Source organism: Hemitrygon akajei, chromosome 14, assembly GCF_048418815.1.
Source record: "Hemitrygon akajei chromosome 14, sHemAka1.3, whole genome shotgun sequence".
NCBI lineage: Eukaryota > Metazoa > Chordata > Chondrichthyes > Myliobatiformes > Dasyatidae > Hemitrygon > Hemitrygon akajei.
In genome coordinates this window covers 80,105,358-80,120,341 of record NC_133137.1, presented here as the reverse complement: position 1 = coordinate 80,120,341, position 14,984 = coordinate 80,105,358, and the positions used below count along the sequence as shown (strand labels likewise).

At 44.6% G+C, this 14,984-nt stretch overlaps 1 protein-coding gene across 3 annotated transcripts in view; it reads left to right on the top strand.

Annotated features, from left to right (window-relative positions):
* Positions 1-742: 742 nt before the first annotated feature.
* The window catches only part of dmtf1 (cyclin D binding myb-like transcription factor 1), a 101,068-nt gene continuing 86,826 nt past the window's right edge, over positions 743-14,984 (top strand). For all 3 annotated transcript variants that reach the window (XM_073066435.1, XM_073066437.1, XM_073066438.1), the window contains exon 1: positions 743-816. The gene's annotated coding sequence lies outside the window, so the exon portion shown is untranslated. The remainder of the gene's footprint in view (positions 817-14,984) is intronic.

Below are 14,984 nucleotides of genomic sequence, written 5' to 3'. Positions count from 1 at the left end.
GAATTTTGTTATTGTTTTCCTTGTACTAAGTCCATTGTAATTGTAATTGTAATGAATTGATCTATATTGTTCATTCATTATGTGCCGTGTCGTATGATATCAAGGTCTTTCAATGATTATGATTGTTCTTGGTATGTTTTTCTACAAAAGTGGTTTGTCATTGCCTTCTTCTGGACAGTGCCTTTACAAGACGGGAAACCCCCAGCCATTATCATTACTCTTCAGAGATTGTCTGCCTGGTGTCAGTAGTCACATAACCAGGACCTGTGACATGCACCAGCTGCTCATACGACCATCCACCATCTGCTCCCATGCCTTCACGTGACCCTGATTTGGGGGCTAAGCAGTGGATACACCTTGCCCAGGGGTGACCTACAAGCTACTGTAGGGAAGGAGCACCTTGCATCTCCTTTGGTAGTGATGTATTCCCCACCCAACACCCAAGATCTGTAATGGTGGAATGCAAAAACAATGGTTTTCACTATACCTTGATACTAAACCAATTTATATATTTCTTAATTCCCCTCCTGCTGAGATTCAGCAATTTTATTTTATAGATCATCGTGATAATTTGCAGTAATAAAGTCAGAAAGTCATGTTTGGTGTTGAAGGAGAATGCTGGTTTCTTTAGGAAACGAAGTAAATTTAGATTAGGTTTTATTGAAGCGATAGGTGGAGCAGGCCTCTGGGCGGTGTAGGCCGCGTCTCCATGGCGGCCAGGCGGAAGTGATGCGGATGGGTTTCCGGCGGCGGGCGCTCTGTCTCCATCCTGGTCTCTGGCCGCTGTCACAAAGTGCCCGGACCTAGAAACAGGAAGTGAGTAAAGGCGGCGGCGGGACGGAGGGAGGGAGGTGTTGGGGGAACCGGTAACCGGGCACTGGGACAGGGCGCAGCGGGAGCGCGACGCTCGGAGCCCTTTCCCTCGCATTCCGCGGGCCGCCCGACGCCCTGAGCTCGGCCCCGCTCCGGGGGGAGATGGAAGGCGTGGTGGTGGGAGAGAGAGGGGTTACGGAGGGAGGGTGGTGGTGGGAGAAAGAGGGGGTACGGAGGGAGGGTGGTGGTGGGAGAAAGAGGGGGTAGGGAGGGAGGGTGGTGGTGGGAGAGAGAGGGGGTAGGGAGGGAGGGTGGTGGTGGGAGAGAGAGGGGGTAGGGAGGGAGGGTGGTGGTGGGAGAGAGGGAGGGGATATGAGAGAGAGGTGTGGTGAGACACAGGATGGGTTAGTGGGTAGAGAAGGGGTGGGTATGGGGAGTAATAGAGGGTGGGGTAGGGTAGACGGGGTGAAGGTAGAGAGGGATGGCTGTGGGGGAGATATGAAGGGTAGGGAAAGGGGTTAGTCTGAGGGGAGAGGAGAGAGTGGTACTGCTGGGAGGGGTTGGAAGGTGGGAGTCGAGTGGGTGTAGGAGGGTAGGTAGAGAGAGATGGCAGGTGGAGAGGGGGGCATGAGCTGCATGTGATGGTGAGAGAAGAGTGGATGAGGGAGAGGAAGTGGGGTTGGTAGAGAGGGGTGGGGAAAGGGATTTGAGCTGAGAGTGGGGATCAGGGATGCAAAAGAGATGGAGAGGAAGGGGTGGGGAGACAGTAGCAAGGGTAGTGGCCAGAGTTGTGTGTTGAAGTGGGGGGGGGTGGTGAGGTGAAAAGGAATTGGGAATTGTAGGGGGTGGATGTGGTGGGGAGTGGGGATTGGTTGGGGAGTGTGGGAGGGGTAAGGCAGGGTACAGGGTGGGAGTAAGGGCTTGGTTGTGATTGGAAATGTTCGGGTGCTGGCAGTGAGGGTCGAGTGTGACACTTGGCCATGTTGTCAGTGTGTGTGTGGGGGGGGGATGGATGAGATTGGTGAGGGTGTGGTGAAGTGGGAGTGGGGAGATGCAGAAGGTCGAGGTTATTGTTAGGGTGATGGAGGGTGGTAACCTCTCTAACTGATGTGCATCTTGCTGTCTGTATTCTTGTTTTCTCGGTGCAATAAATTTATTGAGACTATCAATATTTTTATATTTTGAGTATGTGCATCTAAATATGGTTAAGAGCTGTACATATATGTAATTATTGTGTATTATATACTGTTTATAGTTAAAGTATATGTTGATTAGCTGCAAGTATTTTAGTGTATGCATTCACTTAGATTATCTCTACTTTCTGTAGTTAATGTACAAGGACTTTTCTGTATGTGATATTTATATTTTGCAATCATTATGTTTGATATTAAAGATAGATCACTAATGATGTCAATATTAAACTTAAAAACTATCATGTTTCAAATAAATTTAATTCAGTGAGAAGTATAGGCATGTGTCTGTATGTGAGAAGTAATACAGGTGTTCCCCCCCCCTTTACAAAGGTGGAGTGTTCCTATGAAACCTTTCTTAAGCCGAAATGGTGTAAATCAAAGAACCATTAATTTATATTGGAAACAGTTTCGTAAAAGCGGAAATCCTCTTTGTAATGCAAAAACAGGTTTCTAATGTAGGTCTTTTGTAAAAGCGAAGTGGCGTAAAGCGAACATTTATAAAGTGGGGGACACCTGTATATAGTTTAGTGGCCTGATGTAATCTGTACCTGGGCTTAAACCAATGTGGTTTTTTTGAAAAATGATTATTTTAATATAGATTAACTTAATTGTGTGTTAACCTAATTCACGATTGGTATCAAACTATGTTCAACTTTTTTTTAATGAATTTATTTGGCTGAGATTACTAAGCACAATGGTAATTAATGTTTATTCAGGGATTTGGGATTTTGGCGGTTTGAATCTGCAGCAAAATTAATTTTAAATGTTTCCCCCCAGCACACTGTAAGAAACATGTTTCAGAAGGATGGGCAGGGGGTGAGGGTGAGAGGGGGAATCGCATTGACACCTACCAGATACTGAAAATCTGAATAAAGTGGACGTTGAAAGGATGTTTCCTTTAGTTGTGGATCTTGAACCAGAAGGCATAGCCTCAGAATAGAGGGACGTCCATTTAGAACAGAGATAAAGAGGAACTTATTTAGCTAGAGATTAGTGAATCTGTAAAACCAGATGGCCATGGAGGCCAAATCATTGGGTATATTTTGGCAGAGATTGATATGTTCTTGATTAGTTAGTGTGTGAAGAATTGCAGGCAGAATGGTCTGAGGAAAATCAGCCAGGATTGAATGGGGAAGCAGTCTCTGGGCCAAATGGCCAAATTCTGCTTCGTGGTCTTAACATTCCCCCCCCCCCCCAAATCTCTTGGTGAAAGGCCCTTCAACAAAGCAATGGGTGGGGTGGAATGGTGTGCAATCATGGTCTGATTGCGCAAGGAATGGTCTGAGCTGGGTATTCTGGAGTGTATTCTAGTGGGGATTGAAGTGTCTTATGGTCAAGGATGTGCAGTTTTGAAAATACGAAATACAAGGGAAATTTCTTTCAATGAACAGTAAGAGATACAAACAAAACTCCGGATATTTCAAAGTCTAATAATAGTTTTAATGAGAGCCAGCAGGCTGATACAGAGTGACGGAAGTTTGCAAGTATACCAGTGTCTGCTTCATGGCCTTAACCTTTAATGAACATTTAATATAAAGAATCACAATATTGATTGTGGAAAGTATAGATGTTTCCACTTGTTATGCTACATAGTTAATGTGTATTTGTGGGGAATCAGTTGGCTCATTTTGGCAAACCTGTGTTTAGAACATGGTACAATACAGGCCCTTTGGCCCACGATGCTGTGCCAACCCTTTAACCTACTCCAAGATCAATTTAACCCTCCCCTCCCACATGACCCCCCATTTTTCTTCATCCATGTGCCTTGTATAGTTGAGTTGGGTATGTTTTGTGAGCATTTTGCTGAAAGATTTTAAAGACCATACACAAAATGCATAAGGAATTTTGTGAAATCTAGATTTCAATCCAGAACCTGCACTGGTTTATATTTACTGCCGGTTACGCTGCTGGTGTTTAGGGCAGCAATGAAGGTCCTCCATCTCTGCCTGTCCTTGGCCATCTTATGTATTGTGCTGCAGGTGTCGTTCAGGGTCTTCACTTCTGCCTCTGCGGTACAGTGGCAAGGTGTCTTTGGCATCCCACATTTCCTCTGCCCTCAGGGCTCCAATTGAAGGGCTATCTTGATGATGGAGTTGGCCTCCCTTCTCATCACGTGCCCAATCCATCTCCACCATTTCCTCATGACGATTGTGGCCACGTCCTCTTGCTGACACTGAAGGAGTAGGGCATGGTTGGAGATCTTTCTTGGACAGAAAATACGGAGGATCTTACAGAGACTTGTGGTGAGGAATGACAATGGCTTCACAAAGTCGTTCTGTTATGCGCCAGCATTCTGGCCCGTACAACAGTGTGGACAGAACACAGCTCTGGTGTGGAATCAGGGCTAACAACCCTAACTGGTCAAAAAAATTTATTTCAGAAACAACACATCTATATTTCGGAAATAATGGTTGCCATTTGGCTCCTTATACATAAAAAACACCTACATAATAATAATCATTCTCTTATCAAGAAAGCCAAACTTAATGGCACACTAATTTGACAGATTCATGTGGCTGAGTGAAGGATGTGGCAGTAATTGTGTGATACTCATCGTACTATCAGCTTCGTGCAATTTAGAAACTCTAATGGCCTAAATCTGCTCCTTTATCTTATGGTCTTTTCATTGGAGAGGGTTCAAAGGAGGTTTGTGAAAGTGATTCCAGAATTGAAAGCCTTATCAGGTCAGGAGCGTTTGATGGCTCTCGGCTGTACTCACTGGAATTCAGAAGAATGAGGGGTGACCTCATTGAAATTTATCGAATGTCGAAAGGCCTTGATAGGGTGGATGGAGAGAGGATGTTTCCTATGGTGGAGGTGTCTAGGACCAGAGGATGCAGTTTTGGAATAGAGGGATATCCTTTATGGAGATGAGGAATTTCTTTAGCCAGAGAGAAGTGAATCTCTGGAGTTTATTACCACAGGCAGCTGTGGAGGCCAGTCATTGGGTAATTTTAAGGCAGAGGTTGATAGATACTTGATTAGTCGGGGCATGAAGGGATACGAGGAGAAAGCAGGAAATTGGGACTGAGAGGGAAATGGATCAGCCATGATGAATGGCAGAGCAGACTAGACGGGCCAAATAGCTTTTTCTGCTCCTATGTTTTATGATCTATAGTCTTAATTCCAAAATGCTAAAGAATCCTGACATTATTGCAGATTCTGGTAGGGAGATGATTTTGTGTGAGGCTGAGAAAATACTGGAACAATGCCAGGTCTGTGTTTGTGGCTTCACACTGTATGTTCTGATCAGTATAATGGCTGGCTGTAATTACTGCACGGCAAAGCCTTAGTGGAAAATTTGCATACAATATTTGTAACTTACCAAAGAATCTCGTAATTATCTAAACAGTTTCAGATTTATAAAATTAGGCAGGTTCTGTAATGTACAGTGAATGGCCTTTACTGCTATTTGTAGTACTTATTTATGCAAACAGTTTCCATAAAAGATAGCTCCAGTACAAGGGTTGAGACGACGAGGCTGTACAAGTTCATGAGGCTCTGCAGATGCTGGAAAGCTTGAGCGACAGACACGAGAGACAATACTGGAGGAACTCGGCAAGTCAGGCAGCATCTACGGAGGTTATTGGATAGTCAGTGTTTCGGGCTGAGACTCTTCATCAGGACTCAACCGGGGACTGGTTGGTGGGGTGCTGGGTGCTACAACTCGAGGCCTATTCCGCACCGTATCTCCAAATAAATAAATGCACGTGAACAGTCAATCTTTCAGACACTTATGATGAAGGATCTGTCTGAAATGTCAACTGTTCATTTTGTGATGTTATAAATGTACTTTGAATCTTTTATTTGGAGATACAGCAAGGAATTGGCCCTTCGAGCTGTGCTGCCCAACGACCCACCTATTGAACCGCACAGGACACTTTACAATGACTGATCACTGGTACGCCTTTGGAATGTGGGAGGAAACCGGAGCACGCGGTCACGGGGAGAACATACAAACTCCTTACCGACAGCAGCAGGAACTGAACTGGAGCTGCTGGCACTAAAGCGTTCTGCTAACCATTATACAAGCTGCCCGAGGAAGGGTAGAGGCAAGAACAGTTACAATGTTTAAAAGATATTTGGACAGATTCATGGATGAGAAAGGTTAAGACTGGAAGACATAGGAGCAGAATTGTACCATTCAGCTCATTTGAGTCTGCTTTGCCATTTCATTATGGCTGATCTATTATTCCTCTCAGCCCCGATCTCCTGCTTTCTCCCTGTAACCTTTTACCCCATTACTAATCAGGAACCTATCAACTTCCACTTTAAATATATATAAATATATCATCTTGGGGCTAAGAAATTCCGATACCCTATATTACACCAAACCCAGAAGAGTTCCCAGTACCCTATATAATTTCTGGGAGGGGTTTAATCTATGCTGAGCCCTTTGTTACCTGGTTTTCTACATTAATTACTCATAAAATGTAGCCTGATCTTCATCTAAGTCATAATAATAGACAAACACAATCTGCCTAAACTAATAACACACAAACAATTGTACTATTTCTCATCAATACGATCACAGTCTAGGTTTAAAAAAGTATGTGAACCTCTGTGGTGATGCCTTCCACGAAAACTGCTTGGAGTCAGGTCTTCCAATCAATGAATGCTGAAGGAGGTGAAAAAAACTCAAGGGTAATAGCAAAGGACCTGCCAAAATCTCTAGAACTTTCTAAAGTATCTGTTCAGGTATCCAAACAAGAATGGTGTTTGTGGAAGGATACCACGGCACTCCAAAAAAAAACATGGCTTCATGTGTCAAGTTTGTAGAAGACCACCTGAGTGTTCCACAATGTTCCTGGGACAACATTCTGTGGACAGATGAGGAAAAAGTTGAGTTTTCTGGCAGTAATGCACACTGCTATGTTTGGAGGGAAAAGGGCACCATACACCAACACCAAAACCTTGACCCAACTGTGAAGCATGGTGGAAGGAGCATCATGGCTGCTTTGCTGCCCCAGGGCCTGGACAGCTTGTAATCATTGAGGGAGCAATGAATTCAAAATTGTATCAAGACATTTTACGGGAGAATGCCAGTGCAGTGATCCGTCACCTGAAGCTTAGTAGAAGTTGGATGATACAACAAGACAATGATCCGAAACAGGAGTAAATCAACAACAGAAAGGTTTAAAAAGAAAATCTGTATTGTGGAATGGCCAAGTCAGAGTCCAGACTTTAACCCAGTTGAGATTCTATGGCATGACCTGAAGAGGACTGTTTAAAGTTTAATTTTATTGTCAAAGTATGCACGTACAATACAACTCTGGTATTTGTCTTCTCCAGATCGCCATGAAGTAGAGAAAGATCATTGGTGTTGATGAAAGAAAAAAAACATCAACTCCCGCCCAGCATGAAAAAGAAAAGAAACAAATCCCCCCACCCCACAGAAAAGGACAGCGACAATAACAATCACCGACCCCCTCGCTCACAGAAAGAAAGCGACAATAACAGTTCCAATCCCCTTACCTGCAGAAAGAAGCAGCGAAAATATCAGTCCCCCCCTCACTCACAGTAAAGAACAGCGACAGTAATATCGAAACCCTCAACCCTCCCACACAAAAATTAACAGATCACCCACCTGCCAATTGTCCGCAAGACCCCCCCCCCCCCCAGTTTATTGCTTTACTTTCTTTCTTTCTATTTGCTCAATTAAAATAGAAGGCAGCATAGTTGAATGCTCCTCTTGTGAGATGTAGGAAGGCAGGGAGACCCTGATGAGAAGTGCATCCAGCTGCAGCTTCTAGCAGTCCACGTTAAGGAGTTGGAGCTGGAACAGGATGGTCTCTGGATCATTTGGGAGGCTGAAGGGATGATAAGACATTTAGAGGAAGTTACAACCAAGGTGCAGGACACAGGAAACTGGGTGACAGTCAGGAATGGGAAAGGGGTTAAACAGCCAGTGCAGAGTACCCCTGTGGGCATCCCCCTCAACAACAGGTCAGGTCTGAGCACTGAGTCTGACTGTGACTCCGAAGGGAAGGGGGAAGAGGAGGCGAGCTGAGGTGATAGAAGATTCGTTACTTAGGGGAACAGAAAGGAGGTTCCCGGATGCCATAGTCCGAGACATCTCAAATTAAATCCTCAGCATTCTGAGGTGGGAGGGTGAACCGCCAGAGGTTGTGGTCCATGTAGGTACCAATTACATTGGAAGGACGAGTGATGAGTTTCTGCATAGGGAGTTCAGGGAGTTAGGTGCTAAGTTAAAGGGCAGGATCTCTAGGCTTGGGATCTCAGGATTGCTACCCGTACTACATGCTAATGAGGCCAGAAATTACTCAGTTTACAATATGGCTAAGAAGTTGGTGCTGGAGGGAGGGCATCAGATTTTTGGATCATTAGGCTCTCTTCCAGGGAAGGTGGAACCGGTACAGAAGAGATGTTTGCACCTCTACTGGAACATTTGCTAGTGCTGCACACGTGGGGGTGGAGGATGTAAACTGGAGTTGTAGGGGACGGGAACTAGAGTGCTGAAATTGATAATGGAGAGTTTGTGAAGAAAGATGTTCTCAAGTTCGCAAACAAAGTCAGGAATCAAAAGGTTGGGCATGGTGCGACTCATGTTCTGAGCTGCACATATTTCAATGCAAGAAGTATTGTAGAAAAGACAGATCATTTAGTGTATTGTTTTCAGGGCATGGATCAACACCTGGAATTATGATACTGTAGCCATTAGTGAGACTTGGTTGTAGGAGGGGCAGGACTGGCAGCTGAATATTCCAGGGTTCCATTGTTTTAGACTTGATTGAGTTGGAGAGATTTGGTGGGGGGTGAAGTTACTAATCAGGGAAAATGTCACTGCAGTGCTCAGTCAGGACAGACTGGAAAACTCGTCTAATGAGGCTTTATAGGTGGAACTGAGGAATAAGAAAGTTATGACCACATTAAAAGAGCTATGATACAGCCCACCCAACAGTCACAGACTGTTGCAAGAAACATAAAGTTGTTACAGTAAGTGATTTTAACTTTCCATATATTGAATGGGTCTCCCATACTGTAAAAGGACTAGATGAGATAGAGTTTGTCATCTGTGTTCAGGAAAGTTTCCTTCATCACTACATAGAAGTCCCAACGAGGTATTGTGCTATACTTGATCTGCTATTATGGAATGAGACAGGGGAGGTGACAGAAGTTTGTGTTGGGACATTTTGTATTTGTGTTCATAATGCCATTAGTTTCAAAATAAATATGGAAAAAGATATCTGATCCTATCTGTCATCTGAGCCAGGTCTTTACAATTCCCTCTGTCCTTCCCCTCTCCGAGGCAAAATGTTCTGCCCTCAGTCAGGGCCTCAGTTTTGTCCCCCTGTGCCCGCAGCTCTGAGTTCTGCACCCGCCATGACGCTGAGCTCCTCTTCTGCCACCTCTCTCCATGCCTACTTCTTTAGTAAGGACTCTCCAGCCCGCACCAATTACCCCTTCTCCCACTTTCAGCCCTCCTCCTCTTCCTGGATGACCACTCTGGTCTTCTGCCTGGATCTTTACAGTGTCAACTGCCAATAAGCCATCAACCGTCTTGACTTTACCATTACCCTCTCCAATTCGACCCTCACACCTTCCGAATGGGCTCCTCTTCATTTTCTCTGCGCTAATCCTAACCTCACTATCAAACCGCAGATTGGGGCATTGGGAGGGGGGGGTTCTGTTGGACTGACCAACTTGCTGAGGCCAGGTAACAACTCTCAGACACCCCCTCTTACCCCTCGAACAGGACCATACTAAGGAGCACCAGGCCATTGTCTCCCACACCATTACCATCACTCATCCACTGCCACCAACATCACAGTTCCCTCACCCCACACTTCCTGTTTCTACCTCCTACTCAAGATCCATACACCTGACCATCTAAGTAGACCTGTTGTTTCTGCTTGTTCCTGGCCCACCGGACTTGTATCTGCATGTCTCGACTCTGTTTTATCCTCCTGGTTCAGTCCCTTCCTACCTACATCTGTTACACTTCACATGCTCTTTTCAATGACTTCAAGATCCCTGGCCCCAGTCGTCTCATTTTCATAATGGATGTCCAGTCTCTATATACCTCCAGCCCCCATCAGGAGGGTCTTACAGCTCTCTACTTCTTTCTTGACTACAGATCTAACCAGTTCCGCTCCACCACCATTCTCCTCTGTCTAGCAGAACTTGTCCTCACTCTCAAAAAATTTCTTCTTCAGCTCCTCCCACACAAAGGTTTGCACATGTTTGCCCTCACCCTGTCCTGCACTGCCACACCAGGGTTAGGGTTTCTCTTGTCCTCATCTACCACCCCATTAGCCTCCATTTTGAGCATATAATTCTCTGTAACTTCTGCCATTTCCAATGGGATCCCACCACCAAGCTCATCTTCCCCTCCCCCTGCTTTCTGCAGAGATGTTCCCCACCGGATTCCCTTGTCCACTCGTCCCTCCCCACTGATCTCCCTCCTGCAAGCGGAACAAGTGCCACCCTGCCTCTACACCTCCTCCCTCACTACCATTCAGGGCCCCAAACAGACCTTCCAGGTTGAGGCAACACTTCACCTATGAACCTACTGTATCTGGTGCTCCCAGTGTGAACTCCTGTATATCAGTGAGACCCAAAGTAGATTGGGAGACCAATTCACTGAGCACCTACGCTCCATCTGCTAGGAAAAGCCGGATCTCCTAGTGGGCACCCATTTTAATTCTACTTCCCATTCCAACGTGTCAGTCCATGGCCTCCTCTACTGCCACAATGAGACCACACTCAGGTTGGAAGAGAAACGCCTTATATTCCATATGGGTAGCCTCGAACCTGATGGCATGAATATTGATTTCTCGATCTTCCAGTTTCGGCTCTTCCCTTCACCATCCCCTATTCCAGTTTCTCTGTCTCTCAGACCTTTTTCCGTATGTTCCCAACACCCCCCCCCCCCACCCCCCTGGTGATCCTCCCCCTTCCCTTTTTCAAAGGTCTTCTACCCTCCTTATCGGACTCAACCTTTCCAGCCCTTTAATCTTTAACCAATAACTTCCCATCTCTTTATTTCACCCCCTCCCCCCAGTAGATCAGAACGGTAACCCATGCATGGAGCCAAAAGAGGTGGGGGTGAACCTAAATGGATTATGTTTTGCATCTGTCTTTACTCAGTAAACGGACACAGAGTCTATAGAAATAAGACAAAGCAGATTCGATCTCATGGACACTATACAGATTACAGAGGAGGAGTTGTTTGCTGTCTTGAGGCAAATTAGGATCGTTAAATCCCCAGGGCCTGTTCCCTCGGACCCTGTGTGAGGCACGTACAGAAATTGCAGAGCCCTTAGCAAAGAGTTTCTTCCCCTCTGCCATCTGATTACTAAATGGATATGGAATCCATAAACACTACCTCACTTTTATTATTTCTGTTTTTGCACTATTTTTAATTTAACTATTTTGTGTACACATATATTTGTTTTTTCTATATTATCCTGTACTGCATTGTACCACTGTCAGTGAGTTAACCAATTTCAGGACATATGCCAGTGATGTTTAACCTGATTCTGATATTTAACTCATCCTTAGCAACGGGTGAGGTTCCGAAGGATTGAAGGATATCTGATGTTCCACTGTTTCAGAAAAGTGCTAAAATTAAGCCAGGAAGTTATATGATGGTGTGCCTGAGGTCAGTAGTGGGAAAGTTATTGGAAAGTATTCTAAGGGACTGGATATATGAGTGTTTGGTTAGGGATAGTTAACATGGCTTTATACATGGTAAGTTGTGTCTATCCAATCTTACAGAATTTTTCGAGGAAGATACTAAGAAAGTTGATGAAGGTAAGGCAGTGGATGTTGTCTACATAGGCTTTAGCAAGGCATTTGACAAGGTCCCACATGGGAAGTTGGGTCAAGAAGGTTCAGTTGCTCGGCATGCAAGATGAGATAGTAAATTGGATTAGATATTGGCTTTGTGGGAGAAGCCAGAGAGTGGTAGTAGATAGTTGCCTTTCTGATGGGAGACCTGTTACTAGTGGACTGCTGCACGATCAGTGCTGGGTCGGTCATCTATATCAATGGTCTGGATAATAGTGTGGTTAACTGGATCAGCAAATTTGCAGATGATACCAAGATTGGGGGTGTAGTGGACAGTGAGGAAGGCTATCATGGATGGAGAGGGATCTGCGTCAGCTGGAAAAATGGGCTGAAAAATGGCAGGTGGAATTTAATGCAGACAAGTGCGTGTTTTTGCTTGGGTAGGACCAACCAGGTTAGGTCTTACAGTGAACAGTAGGGCACTGAGGAGCGTGGTAGAACAAAGGAATCTGGAAATACAGGCCCATAATTTGTTGAAAGTAGCATTACAGGTAGATCGGGTCGTAAAGAAAGCTTTTGGCACCTTCACAAATCAATGTATTGAGTACGGGACAACACACACAAAATGCTGGTGGAACACAGCAGGCCAGGCAGCATCTACAGGGAGAAGCGCTGTCGACATTTCGGGCTGAGACCCTTCGTCAGGACAGCATTTTGTGTGTGTTGTTTGAATTTCCAGCATCTGCAGATTTCCTCGTGTTTGCTATTGAGTACAGGAAATGGGATGTTATGTTGTATAAGACACTGGTGAGGCTTAATTTGGAGTATTGTGGCAGCTTTGGTCACCTATCTACAGGAAAAATGTAAACAAGGTAGAAAGAGTACAGAGAAGGACCTGAGTTATAGGGAAAGGTTAAATAGATTAGAATTGTATTCTTTAGAACATAGGCAATTGAGAGGATATTTGCTAGAGGTATACAAGATTATGAGGGGTATAGATAGGGTAAATGCAAACAGGCTTTTTCCACTGAGGTTAGGTGGGACTACAACCAGAGATCATGGGTTAAGGGGGAACACAGGAAACTTCCTCACTCAGAGGGTGGTGAGAGTGTGGAACGAGCTGCCAGCACAAGTTGTGCATGCAAGTTTGATTTCAATGTTTAAGAAGAATTTGGTTAGATACGTGAATGGTAGGGGTATGGAGGCCTCTGATCTAGTTGCAGATCAATGGGAGTAGGCAGTTTGAATGGTTCGACACGGATTAGATGGGCTAAAGTGCTGTACTTTTCTGTGTCTATGGCTCTACTGTATTTGTCAATGTAGAATGGAGAGCAAGTTTGTAAAATTGGTGGGAGCAAATTATTTCAGGAATGGCAAGGGTGGAGAACCACAGGAGGGTTGTGGGACAGGTGGCAGAGAGGGAGTGCCAAGGGCAGGTGGTGGCGTGGATACAGGCACACCCATCCCCTGGGACACCAGGCAAGGTCATTTGATTCCAAACAATTAATTTATTGATCATTACAGAATGTCTCTGGTGCTTTCTGCTCCCTCCCCCTCTCCCTTCCCCTTTTCCCAATCATGATTCCCCTCTCCCTGCCCCCTTCCCACTCTCAGTCCACAATAGAGACCCATATCAGAATCAGGTTTATCATCACTCACCTTCGACATGAAATTTGTTTTATTTTGTGGCAGCAGTACAGTGCAATACTTAAAATTACTACAGAACTATGCAAAAGTCTTAGGCACATATCTAGGGTTAGAGTTAGTACATCCAGAAAGTCTATTTTGAGAGCGATAATCTAAATAGGACTAGCTCAAATAGGCATGGGCAAGTAAGGCTGAAGTGCCTTTCCTCCCTGCGGTGTGACTCCAGTATATTCTGTACAGTTGTAACCGAAGATGTCTGGGACAAAATGGCACAAGAACGCTGTTATAACCATCATTGCCACTAGATGGCAGCAGAAGCATGTGATGCACTGTACGTCAAACTCGCAGAAATCTGAATCAAAGCTATTGCAGTTACTTGGAAATCGGATACATATCTAAGTATAGATTGTTGGAAGAAATTTATGGCTGTATTCCACTTGAAAAAATTACTTATAATTTAAGAGATAAATATGAAACATTTTTGAAAATTTGGCGCCCTTATTTACAAAAGACAGGATTAAATATATAGGTGCTCCGAAGATGAAACAATTGGTTACTTGGGGAAATAAATAAATATATATACTAAAGTTATTACGAACTCCATGGAGCATGTGGGGATCTTCCAATATCCAAGCATTCCTTTTTCTTTCTTTCTTTCTTTCTTTCAATAGGGATGTTAGGGGGGAGGGGTTAAGGGGAGGGGGGATGGGTAACACATATTTTCTTTTTCACACACTTTTATTCTGTAACTATTTGAAAACACAATAAAAAAAGTTTTTTAAAAAAGTGTGAAGCAATTCACATTGGAAAGTCGAATTTGAAGGCAGAATACAGGGTTAATGGCAGGATTCTTAACATGTGGAGCAACAGAGGGATGTTGGGGTCCACGTCCACAGATCTCTCAAAGTTGCCGTGCAGGTTGATAGGTGATTAAGAAAGCGTACAGTGTGTTGCCCTTCATTAGTCTGGGCTTGAGTCCAAGAGCCATGAGGTAATGTTTCTGCTCTATAAGACTCTGGTTAGAGTTTTGTGACGGCATGCAAGAAGATGAATCTCAAGGTAGTATAACGGTAAACGTACTTTGATAATAAATGTCCGTTAAACTTTGAATTCACTCAGCAGCTCAGCCATACCCTCGTTAACGGCGAGCAAGGGTTTTTTCTCTCTCTCTTTGGAGCAAAGGAGGGTGAGAGGTGGTGATAGAGGTGTGCGAGAGGATAAGAGGCAGAGATAGAGTGAACAGCTGGAGATTTTTACCCCCGGATGGAAATGCCAATACAGGGGGCATAATTTTAAGGTGATTGGAGGGATGTCAGGGGTAGGATTTTTACACTGAGAGTGGTGGTTGTGTGCCAGGGGCGGTGGTGAAGACAGTTACATTAGGGAGGTTTGAGAGTCTCTTAGATAGGCACGTGGATGAAAGAATAATGGAGGATTATGTGGGAGGGAAGGGCCAGATTGATCTTGGATTAGATTAAAAGGTCAGAACAATATTGTGGGCTGAAGGGCCTGTACTGTGCTCTAATGTTCTATGTTCATTGTAAAAGTAGGAAATGCAGACGATGTTGGTCAGCATCT